The 17,607-nt window shown below is 45.9% G+C and overlaps 1 protein-coding gene across 2 annotated transcripts in view; it reads right to left on the bottom strand.

Moving 5' to 3' along the window:
- Positions 1-16,423, bottom strand: part of LOC121009538 (ligand of Numb protein X 2-like) — a 104,230-nt gene extending 87,807 nt beyond the window's left edge. The window contains exons 1-2 of one of the 2 annotated variants that reach the window (XM_040442743.1): positions 16,334-16,402; positions 10,402-10,463 (exon numbers count right to left, since the gene is read on the bottom strand). The gene's annotated coding sequence lies outside the window, so the exon portion shown is untranslated. Of the gene's footprint in view, positions 1-10,401; positions 10,464-16,333 lie in introns of both variants that reach the window. The other variant, XM_040442741.1, reaches the window with a different exon arrangement.
- Between the last annotated feature and the right edge of the window lie 1,184 nt (positions 16,424-17,607).

Below are 17,607 nucleotides of genomic sequence, written 5' to 3'. Positions count from 1 at the left end.
GGAAGTTTTTATTTTTTGTCACCAGTTAGTGGAATATGAGACTTTGCACGAAAAAAATAAATTAAAAAATCATCATTTTCCGCCAACTTGTGAAATTGATTTTATTATTTTTTTCTCACAGTCTCCCTTTCCGCTAACTTGGGACAAAAATTTCAATCTTTCATGGACTCAATATGCCCCTCAGCGAATACCTTGGGGTGTCTTCTTTCCAAAATGGGGTCATTTGTGGGGTGTTTGCACTGCCCAGGCATTTGAGGGTCTCAACAATCATTACATGTATGCCCAGCATTAGGAGTTTCTGCTATTCTCCTTATATTGAGCATACGGGTAATGAGATTTTTTTTTTCCCGTTCAGCCTCTGGGCTGAAAGAAAAAATGAACGACACAGATTTTTTCATTCACATCGATCAATGTGGATGAAAAAAATCTCTGCCAAAAAAAAAGGAGGGGAAAGGCGTCTGCCAGGACATAGGAGCTCCGCCCAACATCCATACCCACTTAGCCCGTATGCCCTGGCAAACCCGATTTCTCCATTCACATCAATCGATTATTTTTTTTTTATATACAAAGTGTTTGCCAGAGCATATGAACACCGCCACCCCCTCAGCTCATATGCCTCGGCAAACGTATCTTTTACTGCAGAGGAGAAATCTCGTCTTGCAGCGCCGCATACACCGACTTGTGTGTAATCTGACAGCAGCGCAATGCTTCTATCAGAATGCACATCAGTGCTGCAGCTAGTCGATTGGTTGGTCCACCTGGAAGGTTAAAAAAAAAAAAAAAAAAAGAAAAAACCAGGCCGCAACGCAATAAATTTATTAACTTTATAATAACATTTGAACGGAACATATAAACTTTATTTAACTTTTTAAACAGAACGTTAACTTTTTGGCTTACCGGTGATTTTTATTTTTTTTACCTTTATAGGACAAACCTCTCCTTCTCCATGGGACAATGTGCAAAGCGCAAATCGCCCAAAGATGTGGCGAAGTACGTTATGCACTTTATCCCAGGTGAAAGGAGAGGTTTGCAGCAGCTCTGAGTGAAAGGGCCCTAATAGCCCTGTGTGCCTGTCCTGTGAGATGCAATCCCTATGCTAAGTGTACCTGTGTGTGGTACTTCTGGAAACACTCCCCTAAGCATAGGGCAGGGTGGTCAGGGCAGTCAGGACAGAAATAGCGGGTGTCACGCCTTATTCCACTCCTGCTACAGACACAACATCTTTTTCGGGGTGACGGTTGGGTTGAGGTACCAGCAACGACATTGGGGAAATGTCGCTCGTGTAGACGGCTCACTACACTAGTGGTTGGGGCCACGGAACCTCCTGGATACAGGAGGTTCGCGATGATCTCTTCCTGAAATTTAAGGAAGGATCATGTTCTCCCAGCCTATAGAGAACAAAACTATAGTACATCGCCAATTGAATCAAATATACAGACACCTTCTTATACCAGCGTCGTCGGGAAACTAAATAAGGAGCCAACATCTGGTCATTGAAGTCCACCCCTCCCATGAGCGAATTATAGTCGTGGACTGAGAGGGGCTTTTCAATGACACTGGTTGCCTGTTCAATTTGTATTGTCGTGTCTGCGTGAATGGAGGAGAGCATGTAAACGTCACGCTTGTCTCTCCATTTCACCGCGAGCAGTTCTTGGTTACACAAGGCAACCCTCTCCCCCCTTGCAAGACGGGTGGTAACGAGCCGTTGGGGAAAGCCCCGGCGACTAGGTCGCACGGTGCCACAGCAGCCAATCTGTTCTAGGAACAAATGCCTGAAGAGGGGCACACTTGTGTAAAAATTGTCCACATAAAGATGGTACCCCTTGCCAAAGAAGGGTGACACCAAGTCCCAGACTGTCTTCCCACTGCTCCCCAGGTAGTCAGGGCAACCGACCCGCTCTAGGGTCTGATCTTTACCCTCATAAATCCGAAATTTGTGGGTATAGCCTGTGGCCCTTATACAGAGCTTATACAATTTGACCCCATACCGGGCGCGCTTGGGATGTATTGTTTGAAGCCAAGGCGCCCGGTAAAATGTATAAGGGACTCGTCTACGCAGATGTTTTGCTCAGGGGTATACAAATCTGCTAATTTGTTGTTGAAGTGGTCTATGAGGGGCCGAATTTTGTGGAGCCGGTCAAAAGCTGGGTGGCCTCTGGGACGGGAGGTGGGGTTGTCGCTAAAGTGCAGGAAACGCAGGATGGCCTCAAATCGTGCCCTGGACATGGCAGCAGAGAACATGGGCATGTGACGAATTGGGTTCATGGACCAATATGACCGCAATTCATGCTTTTTGGTTAAACCCATGTTGAGGAGAAGGCCCAGAAATTTTTTTCATTCGGAAACTTGGACTGGTTTCCACCGGAAAGGCTGGGCATAATAGCTTCCCGGGTTGGTGGCTATAAATTGAGTGGCATACCGATTTGTTTCTGCCACGATTAAGTCCAAGAGCTCCGCAGTCAAGAACAGCTCAAAAAATCCCAGTGCCGAACCGATCTGAGCTGTCTCAACCCGAACTCCAGACTGGGCGGTGAAAGGGGGAACTACAGGTGCGGCTGAAGTTGGGGACTGCCAATCAGGGTTTGCCAGCACCTCAGGGATTCTAGGGGCTCTACGGGCCTGTCTGTGCGGTGGCTGCGACGAGGTAACTATTGCACGTGCCACCGTACCAGCTTCAACTGCCCTTCTGGTGCTCGCCACTTCACCATGTTGTACGGCAGTGCTGGTACTAGGTCCACGGAGGGCTGCGCTGCTGGTGTATGCCTCACCACGTAATCAGACATCGCCAGCCCCACTCTGCTGCCCTTGAAGCGGATCCTGCGCAACCTGTGGTCTAGCAACAAGGGGCCGGGTACGCCTGGTGCCATCAGGGACCTCAACCTCCTCGTCCGAACTTTGGGTCAGACTACCACTGCTTTCTACAGGTTCATATTCTGACCCGCTAGATTCGTCAGATGAGGGTTCCCATTCCTCATCCGACTGGGTCAGAAGCCTGTAGGCCTCTTCAGAAGAATACCCCGTTTGACATTTGGACTACTAAATTTAGGGGTATTCCCTGAGACTACCCAAGAATAAAAGCAAGCCTGTCTTACAAATGGGAGGCTAGCGAAGTACCGGAGGCCGCTGCGACTGATAAATATCAAAACTGATTTTTTTATCGCCGCAGCGCTTGGAAAGTGATTGTGCAGTGATCAAAAAAATAATTTGGGGTGATGGGGGGTGATCTGGGGCTAAGTGAAGTGTTTGGTGTGTACTCACTGTGATGTCTGCTCCTCTGCTGGAACCAACCGACCAAAAGGACCAGCAGAGGAGCAGAGAAGCCATTTAACACCTTATATTTATAAATATAAGGTGTTATATGGCTTGCGATTCTTTTTTTGAAAATAATCAACCTGCCAGCGACGATCATTGGCTGGCAGGTTGATGACGAACTTGTCCTGTAACTTTTGCCGGCCTGCGATGCGCGGGCCGGCTTTGAGCGAAATCTCGCGTCTCGCGAGATGACGCGTATATGCGTGACTCTGCCTGCAGCTGCCGCCTCCGGAACGCGATCCTGCGTTAGGCGGTCCGGAGGCGGTTAAAGAGGACCTTTCATTACAATAATCGCAGCGCTCAGCTCACAACCTGAGAGTTTTTTTTTCTCCCAGGAGAACAAGAGCAGGCTCCTCCCAGTTGAGCCGAAAATCTGAAGATACCGGAGCCTATACCGGGAGAATGCTCCATGTCAGCATACTTCGTTTAGATTTTTTATTGTAATGAAAGGTCCTCTTTAAGTCTTCTGAAATAATGACCCCAAAATCCCTTTCCTCAGATACTGAGGTTAGGACTGTATCACTGATTGAATATTCTGCTCTTGGGTTTTTACGCCCCAGGTGTATTATCTTGCACTTATCAACAATTATCTTCTAAAGGTCCTTTTATATGGGTCAATTTCAGCCTAGAACAAGCAGGGAGTGGCGATATAACAAGTCTACTCATTAATGGGCCTTTTAGGGTATGGCCACACGGTCAGGTTTCCCTGATGCAGTTTTGTTAAGCCATAATCAGGTGTGAATCATAAAAAGAGAGAAAGTGGTCGACCACTGAGGAAGGAGAAAGGTTAACCTCGAAACACGTTTGGTAACGAACAATGAGAGATCTCAACAATAACAGACTACAGTCCCGTTTTATGCAACTTTTATACGGGCACCTGTATCAACCTAAGCAGACATCAGTGGATACATCTGCTGAACTATAGCAGTCGGCACTTAGGACCAAGAGCCCTCCCAGCCTCAGAGTCACGTGGGACGCCACAGGGTAACTCTGCTGACCACGTGGGACGCCGTGGAGGTCCCGGCAACACAGAATAATGCTACGAACATACGGGCAGCCCTAGCGGAAAGAACTCTCCACTTCCACCAATAAGGACGGGTAAAGTACCATGTACAGTTTATCTTTTTACTATATATGAGTGTATTACGCTAAAACTGGCGAGAGGATCGACTAGTATAACTACACGCTCTTTTGGTGGACGTCTTTAGGATATGCAAGCAGATGACATTGTAACTGACATTATTAGTGGCACAGTGGGACGGACTGTATATTCTGTTGGGGCTCTGCCTGAGATATAGGGACATATTCAAGTGGACTGCCCTGTTTAGTACCTCTGCTGTACATACAAATCTATTACGTACCGCATGGACTCACACGTCGATATTCATATTTTCATCAAGCTGTTCCTTTTTTTCATATACTATTGTTTGTTATATATCTGTATTATTATTTACTTATATTGTGATTAAATACTTTCTAGCATACATTCGTTTAGCCCATATATTGCTAGATAGTGAGTGCCCCACATCTCGCTTAATTTGTTTTTTAGTCTATTTGCAAACGGTATTTGGGTTACAGTGGGGCGTGCACCATCCCATCATTTGGTAATTCGGTGAGCCACTAACAGAACCTCACATACTATTCATTCTTACAGACGTCACCCACAGCAATATTCATTCTTCGATGTTCTCTTGAGAAGCACAGTCATCTATTACCATGTTACAGGTTAATGGTTAAACAAAGTCAGAAAAGCCACCAAGCAAGAAATGCAGAAGAGTTCTAGGTTATCTACGCTGTTTATGTCTCGGACTTTCTAGAAGGAGACGATCAAGGATCACAGTAGAAAACACAAGGATCTTGGTAAATGTAAAAATGAGTCAGTGCAAAATGACATGAGCAAGACAGGAAGGCAATGTTTACTTGAAACAAAAAAAAAAAAATGAAATTGTGGTTAATGGAAAGGTGAAGTACTTGCTTGTCTATTACACGTATAAAGGCTTCCTTGTGTTAAACGCTGACACCAACAAAGCTGCAGCAAGCAATTCGGCCGCAGGAAATTCTAACTCCTAGCAGTTCAAAGCCGACCATGTAAAGAGTAACGTAACCCAGAAGCGAGGATAAAGTCCTCAGTGTGCACCGCACAAAGCTGCCTATTCACTCCGCTGCTACGTGTACATAGTGACCTGCGCCGCTCTGCTCTAGGAAACGCAGCAAGGCTCCCCAAAGACTACAACGCCTGCAAGTTACTCCTAGAAGAGACACAAGCCTTTTTCTACATTTCAAAAGACAATTTCATAAATGTTCACAATATACAGTGCAACGCTGAGTGCATCCATAGGCACCAATGTGCCCAGCAAATGTCCTGTATGGGTCCAGCTGTTTTCATACAGTGCCCTTTCCTCTACTTATCTGTAGGGGGGAGATCTGCTACCAGCTATTTCTTTTTTCCGTTTACGTTCCTTTTTTTGCGTTCCGTATACAGACCGTATACAGAACCATTCATTTCAATGGATACGCAAAAAAAAAAAAAAAACGGAAGGTATTCCGTATGCCTTCCGTTTCTGTATTTCCGTTCAAAGATAAAACATGTCCTATTATTGTCCGCATAACGGATAAGGATAGTACTGTTCTATTAGTGGCCAGATGTTCCGTTCCATAAAAAACAGAATGCACACGGACGGCATCCGTATTTTTTTGCGGATGTTTTTTGCGGACCGCAAAAAACTGAAAAAGCCATACGGTCGTGTGAAGGAGGCCTAATGGGCAGGGCTGTCTCTTCTATAGTCTTACTTGTAGTAAACCTTACAGACAATATTTGTTCTGCCATGTTTGTTATTTCATGTGTGTTTAGTGCTGTCCCGGACTGTAAGGAGCTGCAGAATACATTTCCAGTATAAATGAAGAGTTATATAAAATCCTATAAGTATACTCATCCAGCAGGACCTCACACATCTGTATTTGAGAATCAAATTGAAATGCCATTCTGTTGGACTCTTCATGGAGAGGAACGGCGTGTCCTGGGAACCCTGCAATCACCAGAACAAAAGGTGGCGTGTCCCTTGTGTTCACACATTTCTGAATCTCCAGCACTCTCCCAGACTTTGCCATGGAAAGGAGGGATCAACATGCAGCAAATCACTATGGTCACCCTTAGGCCCCTTTCACATGAGCGTGACGGATTAGGTCCGGATGCGTTCAGGGTGCATTCAGTGAAACTCACACTATTTCGCAAGCAAGTTCAGTCAGTTTTGTCTGCGATTGCGTTCAGTTGTTCAGTTTTTTCCGCACGGGTGCAATGCGTTTTGATGCGTTTTTCACGCGCGTGATAAAAAACTGAAGGTTTACAAACAACATCTTTAAGCAACCATCAGTGAAAAACGCATCGCACCCGCACTTGCTTGCGGATGCAATGCGTTTTTCACGCAGCCCCATTCTCTTCTATGGAGCCAGGGCTGCGTGAAAAACGCAGAATATAGAACATGCTGCGATTTTCACGCAACGCAGAACTGATGTGTGAAAAACAACGCTTACGTACACAGCCTTATTGAAATGAATGGGTCAGGATTTAGTGCAGGTGCTATGCGTTCACGTCGCGCATTGCACCCGCGCGGAAAACTCGCTCGTGTGAAAGGGGCCTTATAACAGCGAGTCTGACATCAGCACAGAATACTAGTAGAGGGGCAATAGGAGACAGCTTTAGGACTATAGCAAGGACTGCCACTGAGTGGTGGCCCGAAATACAGACCATCCAGAACAGTGGGTCCTGGGAAATGTCCACTTACAAGCTCAGATTCACCTTCTGATTTACTGCTCTTTAGGCCTCATGCACACGACTGTTGTGTGTATTGCGGCCCGTAAAACAAAACACGGATGGCGTCCGTGTGCGTTCCGCAATTTGTGGAACGGCACGGACAGCCATTGATATAACTGCCTATTCTTGTCCGCAAAACGGACAAGAATAGGACAGGTTATATTTTTTTTGCGGACCACGGAACGGAGCAAAGGATGCGGACAGCACACGGAGTGCTGTCCGCATATTTTGCTGCCCAATTGTAGAGAATGGGTCCGCATCTGAGCCGCAAAATACTGCGGCTCGGATGCAGACCTAAACAACGGTTGTGTGCATGAGGCCTTACTCGCACGCTCTATTCATGTTTGAAGGCCAAATGCACACGGAAGTGCCTATATCTCAGTCTGCAAAAAAATATATAAAAAATGGTTCCACAAAACATAGATACCTTCTGCATGCATTCCATATTTTGTTCACCGCCATCAATAGAAGGGACTATTCTTATCCAAAATACTTACAAAAATAGGCCCTGCTCTATAATTTGCCTTAGGCCTCTTTCACACGGGCGTCATGGATTTGGGCCGGATAAGATGCAGGTGCGTCGTGGGAAAATGCACGATTTTTCCACGCGAGTGTAAAACATTTTAATGCGTTTTGCACGCGCGTGAGAAAAATCGGCATGTTTGGTACCCAAACCCGAACTTCTTCACAGGAGTTTGGGTTTGGGTTAGGTGTTGTGTAGATTGTATTATTTTCCCTCATAACATGGTTATAAGGTAAATAATACATTCTAATACAGAATGCTTAGTAAATTAGGACTGGAGGGGTTAAAAAAAATATATAAAATAATTTTAACTCACCTAATCCACTATTCATGTGCAGCCCGGCTTCTCTGATTTCTTCAGGACCTGGGTAAAGGCCCTTTGATGACATCACTGTGCTCATCACATGACCACCATGTGATGAGCGCAGTGACGTCACCACAGGTCCTTTTCCTCCTGCAAAGCAAAGAAGAAGAAAAGAAGAGAAGCCAGGCTGCGCGAACAAGTGGATTAAGGAGAGTTAAATTATATTTTAACCCCTCCAGCCCTAATTTACTTAGCATTCTGTATTAAGAATTCTAATATTTCCCTTATAACCCATGTTATAAGGGAAAATAATAATGATCGGGTCTCCATCCCGATTATCTCCTAGCAACCAATGCGTGAAAATCGCACCGTATCCGCACTTTGCTTGCGGATGGTTTCGATTTTTCAGCAGACCCATTCACTTCTATGGGGCCTGCGTTGCGTGAAAAACACACAAAATAGAGCATGTTGCGATTTTCACGCAACGCACAAGTGATGCGTGAAAATCACCGCTCATGTGCACAGCCCCATAAAAATGAATGGGTCAGGATTCAGTGCGGGTGCAATGCGTTCACCTCACGTGGTGCCGGATCAGTGGTGCCGGATCTGTTTTGTCAGACACAATAGAAAACGGATTTCTATTTGAAAGATAATACAACCGGATCGGTTCATAACAGATGCAGCTGTTTGCATTATCAAAAACGGAGGCGTTTTTTCTGATCCCTGCCGGATCAGGCAAAAACGCAAGTGTGAAAGTAGCCTTAAAGGGGTTATCCAGGAAAAGATACTTATGACTTGGGCTACTTTCACACTCGTGTTTTGGCTTTCCGTTTGTGAGATCCGTTCAGGGCTCTCACAAGCGGTCCAAAACGGATCAGTTTTGCCCTAATGCATTCTGAATGGAAAAGGATCCGCTCAGAATGCATCAGTTTAGTCTCCATTCCACTTTGGAGACGGACACCAAAACGTTGCAGCGTTTTGGTGTCCGTCTGACGAAACTAACCCAAATGGATCCGTCCTGGCACACAATGTAAGGCAGTGGGGACAGATCCGTTTTCTCTGACACAATCTATCACAATAGAAAATGGATCTGTCCCCCATTGACTTTTAATGGTGTTCAAGACGGATCCGTTTGGGCTATGTTAAAGATAATACAAACGGATCCGTTCTGAACGGATGCAGACGGTTGTATTATCTGAACGGATCCGTCTGTGCAGATCCATGACGGATCCGCACCAAACGCGAGTGTGAAAGTAGCCTTATCCTCAGGATAGGTAATGAATATCAGTTCTGCTGGGGTGCGGGACCACCACTAATCAGCTGTTAGAAGAGGCCTGTACATTGGGCACATGGCCTAGTTGCTGCCCAGCCACTATACTATGTACGGCATTGTCCGTGGCAAGCTATTGGGAGCCTGCTTACTACAGCTCTGAAGCCTGAAACCGCTAATTGGTGGGGATGACGGGACGGACCCCACTGATGTGATAATTATGACCTATCCTGATGATAACTGAACCTGCACACCATGCCAGCGGCCATCTGAGTCAAGAATACGACTATATAGTCTCTATCCACCTGATGCTTGCTTGATAGTCATAGTTTATCATCGGTAGCACATATATAGTTTAACTCTGTAATTAAGAAAATGTTTTTATACCATTTAGTTCAGCTTTCTACCCTGTGATTACACCCTGAATGTAATGGTTATATAACCTATGAAAAAAAATAAAAATAGAAATGCAGCGTAATAAATTAGGTGCATCTGCGGCAACCATGCGCCTGGAGAAAAACCACTCCGTTCCCTGGAAAGAGACGGAAATGTTAGGAAATTTGCAGATATCCATGTCCGCCCCCACCGTCCCAAATTGGTGAACAGCGCCTGTTGCACGAGTGTTAAAGTCATAAAAAGGGAGTTTGCAACTTTTTATGCCGCTGGTTTAGTTGCTGAGATGCTGCAGATTAGAGGCGGATTGCATTCTCTGCATTGGAAAGGGTGAACCTTGCGATAAAATCCACGGTATAAATTGACATGCTTTAAAATCCACACCACGGGTCATTTCTGCGACGCGTGAATGAGATTTGCTAAGGACTCATCCACTTTGCTGGTACTGTACAACGGTGCGGATCTGAAACTGATCGGTCATGGGTGAACCCAGCCAAAGAGCCAAATCCGTGAGTGCAAGTATGCCAAGTCAGGGCTTCTTGGAAAAAGCCGATCTCCAGGGTAAGATGACTGATTTACAATGTGGGCGATACAAATCCATGCATACCTGTACAGGAACTGCAAGTTGGAACAGTTTGCTCTACTCTGGAAGTGAAGGGCTTGGAGGACACACCAGAAACAAATTATTGGACAGAAGACAAATTAAAAATAGGTACGTGCACTACGCCCTGGCATATACTTACAGAGGGAAAGAGGAGATGGCACTATACACATGGCGAGACACTTACCACAGAGGTGAGAGCAGTGCACATAATCCACTAATTGCAGCTCTAAATCTGTCAACGATCGGCTGAGGAAGATACAAGAAAACTACGTTTATGGGAATCACTGCCAAGATCTTTTCAGATTCACTCACTAAAACCACAGAAAAGACAACCAGGCATATTTACTAAAAAGTCCTAAGTCCCTTGTTTAACCGCCGGGCACAATATGCAGTGGCATAGCCGGTTTTTGACAGTTGGGTGGGGGGCAGAGCTCCGGCCCCAGCAAATTTAATAATCTTACAGCTGCAAACAGGCGAAAATGTCAACGAAAACCTGTGCCAGTCAGGAGTTGGCGTAGTTTTTTCAGCAGGCACATACACTGCCATGGATGCACCGAACTGAGGACTAAGTGCATGTCTCCTCATTAGGGCTCTTTCACACCTGCGTTCTTGTCTTCCGGCATAGAGTTCCGTCGTCGGGGCTCTATGCCGGAAGAATCCTGATCAGTTTTATCCTAATGCATTCTGAATGGAGAGAAATCCGTTCAGGATGCATCAGGATGTCTTCAGTTCCGGAACGGAACGTTTTTTGGCCGGAGAAATACCGCAGCATGCTGCGCTTTTTGCTCCGGCCAAAAATCCGGAACACTTGCCGCAATGCCGGATCCGGAATTAATGCCCATTGAAAGGCATTGATCCGGATCCGGCCTTAAGCTAAACGTCGTTTTGGCGCATTGCCGGAGCCGACATTTAGCTTTTTCTGAATGGTTACCATGGCTGCCGGGACGCTAAAGTCCTGGCAGCCATGGTAAAGTGTAGCGGGGATCGGGGGAGCAGCATACTTACCGTCTGTGCGGCTCCCGAGGCGCTCCAGAGTGACGTCAGGGCGCCCCAAGCGCATGGATCATGTGATCGCATTGGACACGTCATCCATGCGCATGGGGCGCTCTGACGTCATTCTGGAGCGCCCCGGGAGCCGTGCGGACTGTAAGTATACCGCTCCCCCGCTCCCCGCTCCTACTATGGCAACCAGGACTTTAATAGCGTCCTGGGTGCCATAGTAACACTGAAAGCATTTTGAAGACGGTTCCGTCTTCAAATGCTTTCAGTACACTTGCGTTTTTCCGGATCCGGAGTGTAATTCCGGCAAGTGGAGTACATGCCGGATCCGGACAACGCAAGTGTGAAAGAGCCCTTAATGCCGGAAAAGAACTGATCAGGTATATCCCCATGCATTCTGAATGGAGAGCAATCCGTTCAGGATGCATCAGGATGTCTTCAGTTCAGTCATTTTGACTGATCAGGCAAAAGATAAAACCGCAGCATGCTACGGTTTTATCTCCGGCCAAAAGAACTGAACACTTGCCGGAATGCCGGATCCGGCATTCAAGATACCAGACCGAAAAAAAGGTGAAAAAAATAAATGCCAGATCCGTTTCGTCGGATGACACCAGAATGACGGATGGGGCATTTCAATGCATTTTTCTGACTGATCGGGCATTTTTAAGACTAATCAGGATCCTGATCAGTCTTACTTATGCCATCAGTTGGCATACGACAGAACTGCTTGCCGGATCACTCTGCAGCAAGTGTGAAAGTAGCCTAAGTAAGGCTACTTTCACACTCACGTTTTGTGCAGGACCGTCATGGACGGATCCGTTCAGATAATACAGCCATCTGCATTCGTTCAGAACGGATCCGTTTGTATTATCTGTAACATAGCCAAGATGGATCCGTCTTGAACAACATTGAAAGTCAACGGAGGACGGATCCGTTTTCTATTGTGCCAGATTGTGTCAGTGAAAACGGATCCATCCTGGCACACAATGTAAGTCAATGGGGACGGATCCGTTTTCACTGACACAATCTGGCACAATAGAAAACGGATCCGTCCTCCGTTGACTTTCAATTGTGTTCAAGACAGATCCGTCTTGACTATGTTAAAGATAATACAAACGGATCCGTTCTGAACGGATGCAGACGGCTGTATATTTGGCTCAGTTTCATCAGACGGACACCAAAACGGCGTTTTGGTGTCTGTCTCCAGAGCGGAACGGAGGCAAGCTGATGCATTCTGAGCGGATCCTTTTCCATTCAGAATGCATTAGGGCAAATCTGATGCGTTTTGGACCGCTTGTGAGAGCCCTGAACGGATCTCACAAACGAAAAGCCAAAACGCCAGTGTGAAAGTAGACTTAGCCGTCTACTACGGCTGCGCAAGGGGGGAAACTAAGACCGGCTTATAATACGGTCTTCGTAAGTGTACCGCATTCATATATACCTTATTTTTCGCACTATAAGATACAATTTTTCCCCCCCAAAATGGAGGAAAAACATCCCTCTGTCTTATTGGGTGAATACTTTGAGCGCTTCATTAGTACCGGAGGGCTGGGACGTAGTGAAATCTCTGCACTCACCGCTTCCTGGTCCTCTGCTGTGCTGTGAAGGCGCTCTGCGCATGTCAGGTCACAGCACAGCCGCAGCAGGAAGAAGAGAGAGTGCGCTGGCGGTGAGGAGCAGAGGCGTCCAGAGCAGGAGAGGCAAGTCTTTTTTTTTATTTGTTCTGTGGCATGGGGGCTGATCTGAGGTATGGGGGGTTTCATCTGAGGTCTAATTGACATTGGGGGTCTGAATGGGGCTGTGAGTTGAGTTCTGATTAACATTGGGGGTTTGATTGCTGGCCTGATCTGAGGTCTAATGAAAAATATTTTTTCCTAATTTTCCTCCTCTAAAACTTGGGTGCGTCTTATGTGCCAGTGCGTCTTAAAGGGCGAAAAAATATGGTACATTTTACAAGATTTCTGCTGTTTGGCACATTCTCCCTGACTATTATCTGGCATGCACACGAGTTATAAGGGCCAATTATCAATGCACGTGGAGCATATTTTGGTGACATCTGCTGATCCGAGCCAATTTCAGAAGTGAAAAGTAGGATGTCAGATTAGAACACCTTTAAGACTCATTTATGATGTGCGACATTTTAAAAAGTCGTATCTCCAGAGCAAGCAGCCCCTTGTGTACATTTACTGACCTAAGTGTACAACACATTACACTTGCAATTTCGTAAATTTGGCGCAACCTCACAAAGCATAGACAGACTTAAAACTGGCACCAAAACCACCGCAAATGATAAATTGCTCCCACGGTTGGTATTACCGGTGGATTTTCCTTGTAAATTTGAATGAAGAAAACGTACAGCGTGATACTAAAGACTTTCAATATCTCATGTACACAGTGCGGAAATTTTCCACACAGAAATTCCCCTGCATTGCAGATGTCACCCGTTTGTGTGGATTTTCAGTGCATAATTCATCATTTGCAACGTGTAGGATGAGATCGGAGGCAAATCTGTGTCAAAAGCCACAAGTAACACATGTATTATATGCGGTCCGCAAATCGAGGAACCGCAAAACACGGATGGCGTCCGTGTGCGTTCCGCAATGTGTGGAACGGCACAGACAGCCATTAATATAACTGCCTATTCTTGTCCACAAAACGCCCAAGAATAGGACAGGTTATATTTTTTTTCGGACCACGTAACGGAGCAACGGCTGCCGACAGCACACGGAGTGCTATCTGCATCTTTTGCGCCCTACTGAAGTGAATGGGTCCGCATCCAAGCGGCAAAAACTGCGGCTCGGACGTGGACCAAAACAACGGCCGTGTGCATGAGGCCAAACCTGTGTCCCGGATCAGAGTTATCTCCGGGACACAGTTTTGGCAGCTTGGATGCAGACCCAATCACTTCAATGGGGCCGCCAAAGATGCGGACAGCACTCCGTGTGCTGTCCGCATCCGTTGCTCCGTTCCGTGGCCCCGCAAAAAAAATAACATGTCCTATTCGTGTCCATTTTGCGGACAAGTATAGGCATTTCTACAATGGGCCGCCTGTTCCGTAAATTGCGGAAGGCACACGGGCGGCTTCCGTGTTTTGCGGACCGCAAAAAAACGGAACGGTCATGTGCATGAGGCCTTTCCCAGCATTCGCAGGGTTAAATACAATACTATTGAGTGTATTATATGCAGCCTTTAACCATCTGTACAATAAAACAGATTTTATTGTACATGTTTGCCGTGCTGCAGCCCGGACCTCCGGCGGCACGCGTGCACTAGTGGCAGCACAGATCCGGCGGGGGTGAAGGCTGCCGCTAGTGTGAAAGTAGCATTATTTATGCTGAATAATGACAGCTGTAATAAAATTGGGGAAAAAAAATAAAAATCCTAAACAAAGTCAGAACTGCTGTTCTTTTGGACACTGTGCTTCTGAAAAAAAAAGGTGAACCTAAACCTACCAATGAAAAAAACAACAGCCATTAAAAATTACAACTCCGTCTCACTCTCACAGCTATGGAAAAATAACAAGGTTCTGGCTCCCGGAAGATTGCGACACAAAAACAAATGTGTTTTTTCAATGTTTCAAGTTTTTACCAGTGCAAAAGTATAAATAAACTGGATAGTGATGTAATCCTGCAGAAAAACACAATGGTGGGGCTGGGGAGTTCTTATCCACCCTCCCCAGGAAGAGTTAATAAAAGATAATTAATAAGCTATGTGGACCCCAAACAGTATAATCGAAAAGTACAATTCACCCCCCAAAAAACAATCCGCACCCAAATCTGCTATTAGAAATTGCAGATTTTAGTGCGGATATGCTGCGAAAGCACACAAGTCCGCATGGAAATGTATGCAGATCTTATGTCCGTTCACCCGCACCCGTGTGTTCGTGGCCTTAGGGTACGTGCACACGTTCAGGATTCATGTGCGGAGAATCCGCACTGAGATCCGCAGGTGTTCGCAGGCAAATCTGTGCGGTCAATCCGCATCAATTGTTGCGGATTTTCCGCACGCGGATTTTACTAGGTGAATGAAGAAAATCCGGTCAGGAAAATTAAAATAAACTGACCCGCTTAAGATTTTAAAATCCGCAGCGCAGGTCAAAATCCGTGCAGAAAAAAAATCTGCATCGTGTGCATTGAGAATTTCAAATTCTCATAGAATACAATGTACACCACCTACGGCGCGGATTTTCCGCACGCAATCCTGATCGTGTGCATTTAGCCTTATGGTTACACTGACAGAAAAATTAAACAAAATTGTGGCTTTTGGAATGTGACAAAAAAATAGAAAAAAAAAAATCTGCATCGGAGACCGATCACAATAACGGTCTTAGAAATACCAGTCTTGATAGATGACCCCCAAAACCTCTCCCGACTCCAGGACTTTGGGGGGACATTTATGAAACCTTGTGCACCAGTATTTTGCCATCATGAGGTGACAAGTGGCGTCGTAGTACTACCTTACCTTGCGCCAACTCTCGTGACATTTTGACCACAGCGCTGCATCCGATTCTGGGGTAGAAAAGTGGTCGCGTTTTCTGTGCACACCATTTACGGCGTATTTACGATTTGCAACTTTCTAACAAGTAGCAAAAAAGTAGTGAAGTCACTTCAGCGGAGGATCTGGAGCAGCGTTTATAGACAAAAGCGTTTAAAGAGTCACCAGACCGAACCAACTGTGCGACGCTTGATAAATTTGGCGCAGACTGCTGCAAACCTAGCTTTGTGTAGGACCCCCCTGACCGAGGCCCTCCATAACAGCCTGTAATGCACACATCCATAGCAGTCATACAGAACACATATGTTATACTAGGAGCAGTGCAGGCTGGGGAAATGGCCGGGGCAGAAAGCAGGCATCTGTCCTGACATTTCTACGCGTTTTACAGCTACGTGTACAGGACACACTGTGCGACATTTAGCTTCAGGGAGGAGCAGGCGCAGGACTGAGGAGGACATGCGCCACTTTACATCCTGCATACAAAGCAGCGGCTCGGGAACTACACGTCACAGCACGGCCTGCCCTCACACTGCTATACGGTTCTGACAGGAATGCCGGGCCCTCCCAGCTGGGGGGCCCCGGCGCCATTGTCCCTCTAAATAACCCCTGACACATGAACTCACCTGGTGCGACGACAGCTGCTGCAGCCGGGAAAGTTCCGAGCGCCTCACCTGGGTGGAGGGGGAAGTGACTCAGAGCGGGGGAGGGGCGGGAAGAACCTGAGCACCTCAGCCATGGAGGATGCACCGAGCTCCTGCTGCAGGCAGACATGGCGTCCTCTCCTCAGACGTGTCACCTGTGTCTAGTGCCATGTCTGCGTCCACTAGGCTGAGGGGCGACGGGTAGCCACAAAAAGAAGACAACAATACCGTGCAACATGTGTTGTAATGATAGTCAATGGTGATGGACGGGACACCATTAATTATCATTATAATTGCGGATCCGCAAAGCAAGGATGGCGTCCGTGTGCGTTCCACAATTTGCGGAACGGCGCGGACAGCCATTGATATAACGGCCTATTCTTGTCCGCAAAAAGGACAAGAATAGGACAGGTTATTTTTTTTTTTACGGAGCAACAGATGCGGACAGCACACGGAGTGCTGTCCACATCTTTTGCGGCCCCATTAAAGTGAATGGGTCCGTGTCAAAGCCGATTCAAGTCAATGGGTCCGCAAAAAATACGGAATGCATACGGAACACATCCGTATGTCATCCATATTTTGCGGATCCATGCCCACTTTGCCCATGTGTTTACTGTTTATAAACATTACAGTACATTACAGTAATGACAAAGTTCATGTTTCCGTTTGCGAGCCGCAAAAAACGGATCGCATACGGAAACCATAGAGATATGTTTTATGGCATAACGGAATGGATGCAGACACAAAACAGAAAAAAGAAACCTGAGATACGGAACAACGGATCCGTTAAAAACGGACCGCAAAACTACAACGGTCGTGTGCATGAGCCCTAAATCAAAGGAATTCAGATTCCTAAAGCAGTGTTTTGGTCAACAGTAGACCTTCGTCAAGCCAAATCTGAAGTCGGCAGCCATGTAGTAAAGAGCAGAAATTATACCAAACATATTTTCTGTTATGTTTTACAACTTTAAAAAAAAATAAAAGCCTTTATAATATTTTCCTTTCCACCACAATATTCTGTGAGCTGTGTGAGGACCCATATTTTACAAGGCAAACTCTAGCTTTTATTGATACCATTTTGGGGTATGATCACATTTATTCATTTTTTTTATTTTTCACTATGCATAATAAATACTTTTATTATTTTAATAGTTCAGATAATTACTATTGTTGGTTTTCATTGTTTATTTTGAGGTGTAAAATTGGGAAAGAGGATGATTAGATTTTTCATATATTTTGGTGTTTTTTTTATTTTA

This window comes from Bufo bufo, chromosome 8, assembly GCF_905171765.1.
Source record: "Bufo bufo chromosome 8, aBufBuf1.1, whole genome shotgun sequence".
Classification (NCBI taxonomy): domain Eukaryota; kingdom Metazoa; phylum Chordata; class Amphibia; order Anura; family Bufonidae; genus Bufo; species Bufo bufo.
The sequence above is the reverse complement of the archived record's forward strand: the minus strand, read 5'-3'. Positions and strand labels throughout refer to the sequence as shown.